Source organism: Taeniopygia guttata, chromosome 13 (assembly GCF_048771995.1).
Source record: "Taeniopygia guttata chromosome 13, bTaeGut7.mat, whole genome shotgun sequence".
In the NCBI taxonomy this organism is placed as follows: Eukaryota; Metazoa; Chordata; class Aves; order Passeriformes; family Estrildidae; genus Taeniopygia; species Taeniopygia guttata.
This window is the reverse complement of record NC_133038.1, coordinates 5,010,286-5,025,596: the sequence shown is the minus strand read 5'-3', so window position 1 is coordinate 5,025,596 and position 15,311 is coordinate 5,010,286. Positions and strand designations below refer to the sequence as shown.

General features: G+C 45.1%; 1 long non-coding RNA gene across 1 annotated transcript in view; it reads right to left on the bottom strand.

The window, feature by feature from the left end:
- The window catches only part of LOC121470683 (uncharacterized), a 126,354-nt gene that overhangs the window by 84,901 nt on the left and 26,142 nt on the right, over positions 1 to 15,311 (bottom strand). Inside the window, exon 2 of the long non-coding RNA XR_005981839.2 lies at positions 12,966 to 13,117. This is a non-coding gene — a long non-coding RNA (uncharacterized lncRNA). The remainder of the gene's footprint in view (positions 1 to 12,965; positions 13,118 to 15,311) is intronic.

Below are 15,311 nucleotides of genomic sequence, written 5' to 3'. Positions count from 1 at the left end.
CTGTCTGCTCCCATTGATCAGGAGGGAGGTGACTGCAATGCTGCTGTGGCCTCAGTGCTGTCCACCAGTCCTCACCAGCCCGACATGCTGGGCAGCAAAGCAGGCACATCACCTCCCTCCAGAGCACCCTTCCCTCTGGACAAGGACAGAAAAACCCAAATGCCACAAGAGAAAAAAAAAAATTAAAAATAGTTTAAAAGGCCCATTTTTTTTCCTGCAGCTAGAATTTATCTCCCTGAGCTCAGATGATCTTTGTCTGGACACAGGCTCCAACTCTGGAGAAGTCTCAGTTCTCTGCTGACTCTATCCATGACATTCAAGATTTCCAGGACCAGATCACCTACTAGTCAGTGCTAACAGCTCCCAGCTCCATTAGAGAAGCACAACCACAAAAGAGCATCTCTGATCAGATTTATGCCAATGTGGCAGCTCTTAATGCCATAACCATGTTAGCACAGGCCAGCATGGTCCCATGAAAGGTGTCAGGTGTTCCATAGCCCAGAGTTTTCAGGTCTCCAGCTGGGCCACTGGAGCTATTGGCAGCTGGCAGAGGATGACAACCTTCAGGCTATCTCATTTCCCTGAGGAATATGATCAGTCCAGACTAAAGGCTGTGTTAATGAGGTCTGTCTGAGCAGGGATGAACACCTCAGCCACAGGTGTTTCTTCTAAAACATGCAATACATATATTTTTCACCCAGTAATGGCCAAACCCTTTTTCATTTCTGCCCTCAGAAACAAGGCTATTGCTCAATTCCTTCCTAAACCTTCCTACCAGCAGCACATTACCGTCAATATTTTGGAAAGCAATCATGTCAAACAAAACCATCATATGGGTAAATACAGAAAGCTGCAGTTCTCTTAGGCCTCACATTCTCTTAGCTGACCACCCAAAAGTACCTCATGATAAATTAAGGACTTTCCTTTGGATTTTAAATGGAAATATTATCACCTGCCAGCCATGCTCCTCATTGCTTGGAGTACATATGGATTTTTCCCTGTATCTGTATAGAAGCATCACCCTGGGGGCACTGGCAGGGTTTTTAAGCCCATGACAGATAACCATGTCCCTCCAATTTCCTGGCTAAAAGCTTCCTAAATTCACGTAGCTGAGCACTCCAGGGAGCCAGCTGGATAGCAGTTTGCTTAATAAAAGTTGCCTTTATACAAAGATCTAAATCCTATTTTCCAAGAACTAGCAGGGGATTTGCAGGGTGTAATCCACCTGCTGCTGACCCTCCACAGCACAGAAACTTCTCACTTGCTGGGTGGGATTTTTTTTTTTTTTCACTGGAGAACAATACAGAGCTTTTCTGGTGGTGCTGGAAAAGGGAAATGTGGGAGCAACTGAGGATTGCCACAGGCAGAGGAAAAAGGTTGGGCAGTTTTTTCCATGTCTGCTAACAGCCTGTTATCAAAGACAACAGGATAGAGAAGGGATTGCTGAAGAGGCTGAAATTCTCTGAAATTTTGCTCAGGGAAATTATTACCATGTTCAATGTGGAAGTCTGAATCAACAGATGGGTCTCTGAAGGACCTTGGAAAGCCCTTTTAGTCGTTTCAGAAGCAAATCCTCCTATGATCCTATCGCTGCTCAGAGGACCTGAATTGCTCCCAGGTAAGCCCTGGGGATTCCCAGCCATGCTGAGACATCTCCACTCTGATGTGAAAGTGCCACTGTGCCACCCTCCTGCCACAAGAACAGTCACCTGGGTGAAAATGAGGCTGGCATGATAGGAGTGATTAAAGCTTGGAACAAATACCCATCAATGATTCAAAATATTTGAGGAAGATTTGCTCATCTCTAGGGCCTAAAAAAAACATCTTGTGCAAGGCTCCTTTTCCCAGGAAAGAATTCACAGTGGTCCTTTAAGCCTCTGAAACATATGCAATGGATTATTAACAAATGTGAGTGGAAGGGTAGCTGAGTTTAATGTCACCTTTGTATACACACAGGTTTCCATCCTTCCTTCACAGAAAGATTATCCTCCCCACAGATAGATGCTGGAAGTCATCCAAGAATTTAAGAACATTCTTTCATTCACAGGTGTTTTTGGAGCTTACAACAGCAGTGCTTATTCTGGAAGATGATGAGGGAGAGAATTGCCTTGGCCCTTCAATCAGCTTTTGCCCATTTCACATCAAATTGCTATCTGATAATACTCAGTGAAAACTGGAACACTCTAGTGCAAACAGAAATGGCTCCAGCAGCCAGAAGAAGCACTAATGACACAAATTAAATGGAAAGACACTGAAGCATGCAGTGCACCTTGATGTCCTGGTGGACAAGCCAAATGTGAGCCATCAAATGTGCCCCTGTGGCACGGCAGTCAGCAGGACCACGGGCTGTGCCAGCAGGGCAGTGCCAGCAGGTCGAGGCAGATGGGATCACTCCCTTCCAGTCAGCACTGGTGGCACACATCTGAAGTCCTGTGTCAGTGCTGGCCTTCCCAGAACAAAAAAGATGTGGAAATACTGGAGGGTGTCCAGCAAAGGACCAGGAAGGTGTCCAGGGGATTTCATGTACAAGGCTGAGGCAGCTGGGGTGGTTTAGCCTGGAGAAAAGAACATTCAGATCTCCTCAATGCATATTTATACCTGAGAGAGGAAATACAGATGGCAGGGCCAAACTCTCCTCAGTGGTGACCGGAGTCAGGAGAAGTGGCACAAACCAAAATACAGTAAATGAGCACCTGCCATGGCTCCTGGCTCCTCCCAAAGCAAAATCTCACATGGCAGCATGATTGTGGCATTGATACTGCAGAAAACATCTCCATTTATCACCAGACTATTTCCCTGGGCTTAGAGACAGGGATGAGAAAGTTCCCATTCACCTTGCTCAGACATCCAGGGTGCCAGGCTGAATTCACCAACAAAGCTCCAGCAACGGCAGGGAGAGAGGGAGAATATCAGAAAATGCATTCAGCTGCTGACAGCAGCCCAACAAAGGATCCCTACAAAGGCATGCAGAGCTTGTGACAGGGATGTAGGGAGTTAGTCTGGGGCTGAGGGACCTTACTTACAACAGCAGGGTGGAGAAGTGGAGCTGGAATCTACAGAAGGAGAAGAAATTGTGACCTGACTGAGTGATATCTATTCCAGAGGGACTCAGGAAGGAAAAGAAACTACAAAACTGCTTAAGACTGTATCAAACACACAGAATGAAGACCGTGAACTTAAAGATGTGGAAAGTTCAAGCCGCAAAGGAGTAGAGGTGGAAATCAAGAGAAGCAAAAATAAAACAACTGCTGTGGAGAGTGAAATAAAAGAGAGCAGGATAAAAAATGCTGGACAAGAATATTGACAAGTCAAAAATATCAATTCTGTGCTTCCTTAGCCAATAAGGCTGCCACCATAGGATCTGGAGAGGATGGAGGAAGTTCAGAGCAATCCACTGCTCACTCTCATAACCAGACAAAGGCCAGGGATAGCTCACACCTGTACAAATATTGCAATGACTCTGCAAGCTTACACGGTTTTTTGCTGTCGTGAGGTTTTTTTAATGGCAAAGAAAGATGGTCTGTGCTACCAAGATTTTCTTTTTTTTCCCTCTCTTACTCAGCCCCAGCAGAGCCCCACTCAGCCCAGATATGTCTCAATACCTCCCAGTCCAAATGAGTGCCTACATCAAAGAGAGAAAAGGAAGAAGAAACCCATGACATTTTCTTCTTTGGGACAGCTAGATTGTCTTAAACCCAGTGTTGAGCAAATGACATAAGCTGCCTTTTCCAGCCTGAGAGACAACCTCCTCCTTCCTCTCCATATATTTCATTAGCTCTAAATTATTCCTGTTGCCAAGACATTTGAAAGCAAATTGCCAAAAAGCTTCAATGGCTGCCCCCAGTATCTGATTCCCCAACAGGACTCAGTGCTCAGTCTAAATCTCATCAAGACATGACTTTGAAGGCACAACATCCTAACCAAGAAACACCGAGAGGGAGAGGCAGAACATAAGGCAGGAGATACTTCACATAAAAACCCCAGGAAGACTTAGCAGAGTCTATTGTTCTTTCAATCAGGGGTCATTTCCATATTCATCTGGACCCAGAAAATAGACCAAGGATCAGGAAGAATCAGAGAGGGGGTGGAACACGGGTGTCTGCTATCATCCTGTGTCAGTGTCTTTGACAGGACAAAGCTTTGGAGAGGGTTTTAGTTGCAGGAAATGCTGCCCCAGTGAATCACAACACTGGGAAAATTAATTAGCTAGTGTTAAGTCAGCTGTAAGCATGCACAGCTCTGTGAACACCCAACCTTTCATCATTATCACTGAATCACAACACAATCTGCCACCAGAGTCTTCCCAGAGCCAGGCCAGGACTGGAATAGTAGGGCCCCTGGCTGTGGTGGCTGAGCTGCCACTGTGGATGTGCACGGGGAGGCTGCAGCTGCTGGAGGAGCTGCTCCAGAGCCTGCCCAGGGGCATCCTGCCTCCAGAGGAGCTTCTGACTGGAGCAGCTGCAATGCAGGACTGGGAGGGGGAGAGGAGTCCAGGTGGAAGAGGGAGAAAGAGCTGAGCTCAGGGTTGGACAGACTGTGTGTTTTCAGGAGAACCAAAGTCAGGAGTGCTGTTGTAGCTGCAGGTCAAACCCAGGGGACAGTAACAGCTCCAGGCTGGCTTTGACTTGCAGGTGCCCCAGGTTGGAGCTGATGTAAACTTGCAGATTTGATCAGGAGATCAAAGAGAACTTGGCTCAAGCTCTTTTCAGCTAAGGGAAGAAACATCTCTCTTTCCTGTGACAGTGCCCGACATGCTACAGATTGGAGCCTGACTGCACCACTGCCTCCTCTTCAGAAGAGACAGACAGACAGACAGTCCTGACTGGGACTGCTCTGGGTGAGGGTCAGCTGGCTGTCCCCTGCCCTGGACTGCACAGTGCCAGGATGTGTGTCCAGTCTCTGCTGGGTAGCACACACATATGGATATTCTCAGGTCAGTCAGAGAGAAAGGAGAGGTTTCTGCCAGGCTAGGGCCTGGGAAAGAGTTTCAAAGGAATGTAAATAATTCTCTATCTCTCTTGTTGTTCACATTGTTTATAGATATGTTCTGCCACTGTGCATCATTCACTGCACACCAATGGTTTGAGATGTTTTTACTTTAAGACCAATGAAATTAGTCTGCACAATGCTCTCTATAAAAAGAGCAATGTATTTGAAATAAATCAGTTGAGTTCTATTCTTCTAGCCTTCTGACTTGGAGTTCTCTGTTCCCTGTCCTCCCTCAACAGCGACACACGGATGTTGCTCTACATGGAATCATTAAGGATTAAAAGACCTCCAAGTTTATTGAGTCCAACCTTTGACCAAACCCTACCCTGCTACTAAACACTCAGTGCCACATTCAGTCATTTCTTGAACACTTCAGGGATGGTGACTCCACCACGTCCCTGGACACCCCATTCCAATGCTCAACCCTCCCTGCAGTGATGAAATTCTTCCTGATGTTCAATCTGAACCTCCCCTGGCACGGCTTTACACACATCAGAAATAGATGCAGGATGTTATCACTGGGTCTGGAGTGGGGTCCCCAAACTTCCAACTTTTTCCATGCTACTGAGGGCAGCTAGTTGAAAGTGTTTTTTAACACTTACTTGGTGGGCAAGGATGGGCTTCAGTAGCCTGTTTCCCTCGGCCTGCCCTGCCCCTCTCCTCCCCTTGCTGCCTCTCTCTGGGTCCTACAGCAGTGTGCAAATGTGCTGGCATGCCAAGAGCCCGTTTGCCCACTGGCAGGAATCGTGCTGGGCCATGGAAGGCTCCCAGCAGGAGGACCAGAACCTGCCAATTACCTTGGCACGCACCACGGGCTCACACGGGGCAGTCAGCAGAGCAGAGCTGAGCTGCCCTGCCAGCCCCCGCTCTCCCCTCATCCTACCTGCTAATGAAGTCATTTTGGCCAGCAGGACACGCAGCAGATGGGCTGTCACTCAGGGTGCACCAGCCACTCCTCGGGGTGAGAACTTATTAAGGTCGGTGTTTTACAAACACAATCAAGGGAGAGAGCTTGAGCGCTGTTATGACAGCAATAAAAGTGTGTCCTGCTTCGTCAGCACTTTGGAAAAATTAGTTTAAACGTCCTCAGTGGCAAACAGCATTTAGTGCTGCTCAGCACGGGAGAGGGAGGCAGGAAAAAGAGACTACACAGGCTTTTTAAAAATAAAACTCAAAGTGAGTTTGGCACGAGTAAATCACAAGCAACCGTCCCCCTACAGTGCCCCGCTGCATGAAACTCCTTCCTGAGATAAATCGGTGCCACATCGAGCCAAACACAAAAGTAGTGCCAGCCCTTGCTGCATAGTGCACCTTCCTCCAAGATATTAGAATTAGCACCTCCACCTCTTCAGAGAATTGCAGTATCTCACCTTACACTGCACCACCAGGTTCTACAGTGCTCACTGTCTCATCATGCCTATTGTGCATCTTTTTTCCTTGCTCTGAAGTCTATACTGCAGTGCAAACTGCATGGTGAACCTTAAAAATCAATTGCAATTATAGAACTTGATTTTCCCTCTGCCAAAATGTTTTTTTTAATATAGATAGACCCTCAAATTCTGATCCAAAGTGTGTTTTCTCTTCCTTTCCTCTTTAAAAAGAAAAAAAAAAAACAAAAAAACTGAATTACACAATTTACAAATTTGTGTAAGGGTCTAGGGAAACAGAAGAAAGGAACGATATATATATCCTCACCACTTTTCTTAAAAATAACCACAGAGACAAAAAAAACCCAATAAACTAAATAGCATCTCTCAGAAAGAAAAATGCCTTGAGGCTTGAAACTAAGCAGTGTAGCCCCAAAATACCAGTTTGATTTAGCTGGGAAAAAAGGGCAGCTGAAACAAAACGCAAACAATTCTGCATCAGCTCTCCAGAGCATCCTTCCACAGCCACTGATCCAGCTCCCTTTCTGCAGGGAGGAGAAATCACACCCCCATGTTGACCTCCCTGTACACTCTCCTGCCAGCCCTTGTAAGTTCATGGTCTGCTATCCCTGGGCTGCTGCTGGGCCAATTTGCATGAGGGAAACTGTAAATGTCACACCAAAACACTCACAGTGGATTTCTTCCAAAGAAAATAAAGCTTAGGACCAGCAAGCAGAGAAAATTACACCCACAAAGCAGCCATAAGTCAGCCACATTCCAGATAATTTGCAAGTTTTGTTGTCTCACAAGTATTTGGCAGATTCAAAGGTTTTTCTTTAGACAAAATGTAGTGTTTTCTTATTTCCCCACCGTGAAGTTAAAAACCTTATGGAGCAAAGGGTGCTGTCACCCTGATAACACAGGGCAAGGGACCTCTTGAAGTGGGAAATATTAGGTTCCCCTTTCCTCTCATGGCAGTAAAAGACTCCACAAAGAATTATAGGTTCATTCAGAATCATAGAATCATTTGGGAAGGAAAAAATCTTCAAGTTCATAGATTCCAACCATTGATCCAGCACCGCTAAGCCCATCACAGAACCCTGTTCCCAAGTGTCACATCTTTTATATCTGAGGCCTCAGCCCTGTGCAGGTACCTGCCACGCTCTCCAGACTGAAATGGGAGCTTGTCTGGAGGGTACCATAAATGCTTTGGAATCAAAATTTGGTGGGCTGAACTTGGGGTGGGAGATAATCAGCTTTGGATATGAAGTTTCCAAGGAGTGGGGAACCCGTCTTGTCCCTGGGGAACACCTCCTAGTGCACCCCTACCAACTAAAAACAATCATATTTTTAAGGGGAATTAACCAAAACTTGCCTACATGCAGCTCCATTGCAGGTGAGAGACCAGAGCAAATTCTCCACGTCAGTCTGAGAAATTAATAATTACCACTAAAATTGCCACAAACCACTTGGCCCCACTACAACAGCAGAGGACACCATCTTTCTGTGTATTTCCTTTCCTCTCAGCTTAACCCATTAACCCCCTCTCAGCTTAACACATTTTCAAAGACTGAAACTCTCTCACTGTGGCTCAGATAATGGAGAATAAGATGGGAAAAACATTTATCAACATGCCCAGTCTCTCCAGCCAGCCAGAAAGAAAGAAGGTCTTTAATACAACCCTGGCAAGGGTCAAAATTACCTTTGATAAATCATTCATTCTCCTGGTTCCTGCGAGTTGTTCTTCCAGATCAGTGATGTTCTGGGTGAGGCTTACAGTGGATATTTTTCCCCTCTCAGAGCAGGATCACCCAGCTCTGGCAGACACAACCTGAGCTGGCTCCAGCAGCAGAGACAGAGTAAAAAGGTGCATGCACTGCAAGCCTCAGCCTGCAGGTTTCAGGAACAGGCAGGGACAGTGCAGGGACAAGCTGCAGTGGGGCAGGATGGGTCCACCCCACCCCTCACCAGAGGGAAGACTGATTTCTCTCTGTGTATCCAAGAAAGCCCAGAATGTTAAACAGCTTCTCTCCCTCCCATTTCTTCATCAGTGTTTTCCTCAAAAAGCCAATTCTCTCTCATGTCAGCCTTCCTTACACTGTTGTCCCAAGGCTCTGTGTGTACCTCAGCCAAAAGCTCCTGAGGGCACATGAAGGCACAGGATTAGATTTCAGCAAGCAATGAACTGAGATTTTGATCAAGATGCTCCACTTTGTGCAATACACAGTGCTGGATAAGTGATTTAAAACCAGTCCCAAACTACAGCACATATCACAACTGTGCCATTTAGTTAATGCCATGCTCTGCTTTTATGACCCTTCCCTCCACCTGGTGGTGGTAACCTGGTGCCCAAGCTAAAGAAATGACCCAGATGATGAGAAAATGAATTTCAGGGTAAGTAGATAGGAAAAGAAATAAGAGGGAAATATGTATATGTAGCCTGGAAGCTGATCAGCAAACTTCCAGCCTTTTTTCCAGTGTGCCTAAGGGTCCCAAATGTTTCTTTTGGGAGAGGAAAAAAAAAAAAAAAAAACAAAACCAAAAACAAACCAACACAAACACAACCAGGCAAAGCCAGAGAGCAATGAGCAAGGAAAACCAATTTCCTTGTGTCCTTCCTCTCCCTGTCTGTCACATTCCCAGCAAGCAGAGCTTGGCCCAGGAGATGCTGCTGTGAGGAAGGAGCTCAGGCAATACCAGACTGATTCAGCAGCTCGGCGCCTCACACAGAAGCACTGGGCAAACATCACCTGCATTCACTGGGAGAGAGGGGACTCAGAGGTGACCAAGGGAAAACATAACTCTGAAGAGAATTCATGAGATGATATGAAACTGTTTAGGGCTATGTTAAATGTGGGAAGCAGGTGGCATAAATGAAAAAGCTCAGGAAAGGTCAGGCTGTGGAGCAATTGAGTGAGGATCTCTCCGTGCAGGGAAGAACTGATCTGAAACACTCTTGCCAGAGGCAGCAGGGAAGAAAAATCAAATAAATAGTTTTGAAGGAATTGGAGAATGGAATTCATCTCATTTTAAGCATCTAGAAATGAAGTGTGTAACCAGGGCCTGTCATCCAGGCTCACTCAACAGTAAAGAGAGAGAAACACATTTTAGAGGGCAAGTAATCCTGGCTACCTGTGAAAATGCCTGTTAGCATGGATAGGGGAACTGGCTCAGGGATGGGGTGAGGAAAATCCCAACCTTAATCACTGCAAAGCTCCTGAGAAGGTGACAAACATTCGCCAACATGAATTTAATGAGGTGTCTCCTTGGAGTGCCACTCCACCAAGTTTTAACAGAGACTATGTGGATGTGAGTCTGGCCATGTGCCAGCTTCAGTTAACCAGCAAAACTCAGCAAAAACAAAACAAAATGGTCTTTATTAGCCTTTAAATACCTGGGGGGTTATTTAAGAAAAAAAAAAAAAAAAAAAAAGAAAAAGAAAAAAATACAAGGAAATATGATGAATGCTAATGCAATAAATGAAGAAAATATATCATCTTCGATTCCTTTGTGCCTGGATCTATAGTTATTTTAGGAGGAGATTGGGTTATGAGGTAAATTTCATCTATTCCTAATAAAAGAAGAATGCTACATTTTTTTTGACAAGTGTTCTTCAATAAGCCACCTGGACAGTTCTAGTAGCAGGTAATAAAAATGAAATATGATAGGATTTCCAAGAAGATCCCAGCAGTTAACAAGGGAAACAATTTCATAGCTCTTCCCTAGGAGGCACCCAGATTTCCCAGGGATAACAAGAAAGCTTTAATCAGTCCCTTCACAAGGTGTGGAGGGGAGGTTTGCAAGATGTGGCTTTATACCTGTCCTAGCTGTAGCTGTTACTTAAGAAGCAGCAAAGTAAAATCAGAGCACTTGGCTGGATGAAAGCCAGGCCCGTACAGCTCAGCAGCAGTGGGGTGTGCTGGGGATCACAGAAGGAAAGACGGGCTGAGTTTTATTAGGAGCACCACAGGCTCAGCAGCTGCAGCTGTCCTGGGTCCAATTCTTATTTTACCTATATAGACAAACATGATTTTAGCTCTCCTTGACCTATGGACTGAGCCTGGCTGCAGAGCCACACTGTTCCAAAGGCAGCCTGGTCTTGCACAGCCCTAACTCCCAGTTTGTTCTCCCCAGATTTACATTTGCAGGGCCTTTACTGGATGTCATGGAAGCTGGCTGTGAAGAAGGAGCATACTTGAGATGCTTAAATAAATCATCCTTCTGTGTTTTAACTCCACATTAGGGTACCAAGTGAATAAAATGCATCGAATCTGATATTTCTTCTCCTGGGCCAGCTTCTGTTGGCCTCAGCATTTTGTGTGAGTTTCTCCTTGCTTTTCAAGCACATTTCCCCATCCTAACAGAGCTGCCCCACCACTAAACCCCCAGCACAACAAGACTGCACAGGAGCCAGGGGTCCCTCTCCTTGCTGCTGTCTGCAGCCAACAGAGCAGGAATGCTGGAGAAAGTGGAGTGACTGCAATGCATAAATCATAGGGACAATGTTGTCTCTCTTCCCTTTGCACAGATCCCATATATCACCATGACTCAGTGTAGATCTCTCAGTGGGGACTAATTCCAACTTTTAATGCACTTTCCATCTGATTCCTCCGTGACAACAGATGGGTCTCTGTCCTGAGATATTGCATTTTGCAAACAATATATTAAGCACCTCTGTGTTTCAGTACAATTTGGTTTGGGGACCCACTACTAATCCCATTTCAGTGGTTTGAATTGTGCATTTTACCACTGACAAGACAAAACCCCTCCAGTCCAATGGCCATCATCTCTTCTCCTCCCCTCTACTTTTTCTGGTTATTTCACCAATCTTCCTGGATGTGATAAATCATGTAAATTTAATTTAGAGATTATACCCCTGGCTTTAGAGGCAGACAAGGTTAGCTCTCTGCTTGCAGCCTGTAGCCCACTAATCTTATAAAATTCCTCCTTTCCCACTTGGCTGGAACTGCTGTTGGGGAGTGGAGGGAGAGCAATATCTATTCTATAAAGTGTTTTGGATTTTTGTTGGACACTTGCAGATGGCATCTTGGCCACTGTCCAAACTCATACTGCTGCATAAGGATAAATCCTGAAGGTTTTCACAAGCCCACTGTATTACAAGCTTTATCTCAGCAGTATGAAGTTGGTGCTACCATTTCCAAACTCTTCCAGTCTCTCCAATCAGTTATAAATTTCATTCAGCTACATTTTTCCAAAGACTGAGCAACTCCTAAGTCCAGAGCACCTCCTCCCTGTGCATGTTTGCTGCCTCCTTTCTGTATGACTGGAGGCCAACACTCCTTCCCTAAAAACTATCAGATCTGCAGAGGACATGCAAGAAATAGGGGAATTCCTGGTATCTACAAAAAAAGCATCATTCTTTGCCTTTCAGGATTTTTTGGCCCCAGGCTGAGGGTTACAAGCACTGACCAAGCCTGTTATCCACGCACTCTTTCCTTCATCTATAAATTCCCTTTCTAAGGAAACGTGTAGCACCAGCAGGGGAATAAAATCAGTTGTTTCATGGGCATCCCAGGCGGTTGTCTTTCATCTCCTTTCCTAATATTTCTGTTAGGCTTCGATAGCTTTTATTGGTTTTTTTTCTCTTTGCTCTTTCTCACGCCTGAGCAGCTCTTGGCTTTGGCAGGCACAGAAACAGCAGTTTTATGACATGCATTTTTTAATGTATCAAAACATGTTCTTTTGATCCATTTTTCAAAAGGCAAGCTCTGCTCAGCAAAGGTTAATAAGCTTCCCACACCAGCTGGATGTAAGAGAGGTCCAGATGTTGCTGAGAATCAAAACTCTTATCTTTAGAAGTCAGCAGGGCAAAACCAGAACCTTCTCTGGTACCGCCTAAGCCACAAGAAATTGCTGGACCCTCGAAGAGCTGGCCCAGAGTGTTCTTTAGTGCTGACATTTTGGCACATCTGAGAGAAGTTTAAATGAGGTTATGAGAGTAATATGAGCTCCACAGCAGCTGCCCAGACAATTCACACTGGCAGGTTTCTGCAGCTCTGAGTATCACATACAGGGAACGTGCTGGAAGCAAACACCTCGGACAACCAGCACATCACACCCTCCTCGTGTAGCAACTCAGTATTTGCACATCCAGCGCTAAAAAGAAATTGTTTCCAGCCCAAAGTCTGTGTTCCCTTTGCTGGGTGGCCCTTATGAAAACCACAAGGTAGGGAAGGAACCAGAGTTTCAGCCAGCACTGAGCCCCAGGATCCTCCAGGTGCTGTGGCAGGGCAGTGCCCACTGCAGCTTTGCCAGGACAGCTGAGGTGATCTGCAAGCATGTGGCAAGTTATCCTTGGCCTTTCACACGAACCAAGTCATGTTATAAATCATTTTTCTCAAATTATTTAGAGCTTTAGTCCATATTGAAGTCAGGCATCTCAGCTTGTTCCAAACTTTACAGACAAGAAGCTAAAAATTATTTTATTTTACTTCTCTCCCTTCAATTCAATGAAGAAAATGCTGAATGCACAAAATACATTTTGTTTTACTACTCCCAAAGTGGATTTCTCTGGGATGTGCCTATCTACTTGCATAGGTATTATGACTTTTTAAAGAATTATTTGAATGTGAAAGGCAGGAGACTTACCAGACAGAACTGGAGGGAGCATCCCATGGATGGGAGAAGGCTGGGATTGGAGGCAGCAGATAATTTGGCAAATTTTGCACCTTGGTAGATTGCAGAGGAGCACCCAAGGAACTCAGGTCAAGAGCATCAGTAAGAAAAGAAGGATAGAGGGCCTGGAAAGCAAGAGGAGGACATTTCCATTTAAATAACCACAGAGCAGATAGGACCTGAACAAATATATTAAACTTAGTCAGGGTTTTAAACCAAGCCCAGAACACCAGTTTAGAAACATAGAATTGTTCATGTTGGAAAATATCTTAAATATCCTCAAGTCCAACTCTTAACCCAGTACTGCTAAGCCAGCCACTGAAACATCTCCCTAAGCATCACATCTCCATGTCTTTTAAACACTCCAAGGATGGCGACTCCACAGCAGCCACAACTTCCTTCAGCAGCCAGTGCATGACAAAGACAGCTCCTGGCATCTTCTCAGTGCACAGGGCACAGCACCACTGATCCAGATGCTCCCTGAACTAGGCTAATCCCAGATTTGTTTCAGAAAAGTTTTATTGATGTTACAGTTCATTTATTAACATGGGAAGGATGATGCAAAAATCCCAAAGCCAGGAGAGACTGGACAGACAAGGGTGCATGACTAGCCAAGCTTGCCCAGAAATCAACACGACCATTTTTATCACAGTACATCACAATTTTTCATGGTAGTGATCAGAAATAAGTCAGTTTTACAGCAGGATTGCTCTCAGCTTCTGCTTTTTCAGAGCAGCTGATGTCTCACAGAATCATCTGGAAAACCACTCAGCCTTGCAGCCGTCCCTGCTTCTCCTGCCTCCCACACTCCTCCCTTTTCCAGGAGGGAAAGTCACGGAGTAGAGTTGTGTTCTCTTCCCTGGAGTTCACACTCAGCCCCCCAGCAGCTGCAGTGGGGGCACCACGAGGGAAGCTGAGCAACAGCTGGAAGGTGGCAGCAAACTGGAAGGACAGGGCTGGGAGAGCCCTGGGCTCAGGAGGGGACACCAGGATTCTCTCATGATGACTCTGTTGTTGTACAAGGAAAATAATAGCTCTTCTCCTAACATTGAGTCTTTCTGTTGGCTTCAGTGTCAATAAAATCAGAAAAAATGTTTAGAATCAAACCAAACCAGCCCTGCTGCAAAACCCTATGTTTTCTAATACAGAGGACAAATCAAAGGAAAGGTTTCTACAAAGAAAATAACAGAAAACCATGAAGCCATCCTTTACAAAAATATTGAAAAGAAGAAAATTAATCATATTAAACATCAAAAATTACTTTTAGATCTCCCACAGAGAGGCTACCATGACATCAGCTCTGAAGATATCCACAAAGCAAAGTTAGTGTTATCCTGCCACGTTGGATTCCAAGGAATACTGGCACAGACTGATACAGAAGGAGGGGGAACAACATAAGCAAAAAATAAATTCCTTACCTAAAAGCCACTTCATATAAAAATATCATCTTAAAACTAACCTATATTAATTTTTAAGTGGAATTTTAAATAGATAACTTTAAAAATCTGGCATAAGTCTGCCTCCTTCCAGATCAGCATTTAGAGACTTTCACCTATGGAAAAGGTTCCATTTTGAGGAGCAGTCCTGACACCAATGAAGCTGAATAAGGATAAATTTAAATTAGCCAGAAAAGCATCATGCTTAAATGAGAACAAGGTCCTCCCAGGAGGTGGTGTTTAACAGCCTCTGTGATTGCTGCAGGAAGGACACTGCTCTGCATTGTTCTCTATAGGAAAGTCAATAGCCTGGAGAAAGATAGATTATTGTTCATCACATCTAGAAAAGCTTTTATTAAAAAAAAAAATCATATTCACAGGTCATTTGAGGGCAAGCTGATAGTTTTAATTTCCCCTCTAGCTCATTTCCAATTTTTGGGAAAGCTGGTAAGAGAACAGAATTGTCTGTGTGGATGCATGAAAGTCACAGAGCAAAGGAAAGGGAGGAGCAGCTCTCCCACACCATGTCCTGAAACCACTCAGCGTTCCCAAAAACTGCCTCAGGCAGAACCCTGAACACAGCCACAGCTCCTCCACAGATGGGAACAGAGCCTGTTTTAGGGCAAAACCCTCACAAGCCATGCTCACTGTATAACTGGGTGCCCAGTGATTCACAGAAAGCAGCAGGTGAAGGTGTCAATCCCTCATGCTACTCATCCCTTCCCAAGAGCTCCCTGTGACCTTTAATTCCCCTCCAAAGAGGCACCAGAGGGTTTGTTTTGGCAGACCTCTCCCAGCACAGCAGTTTCCCCTGAGCCTGAAACCCTCCTGGGAACCAAGAGTGATGCTCTGGACCAGGGGCAGGAGAGCACAGAGACAAAGA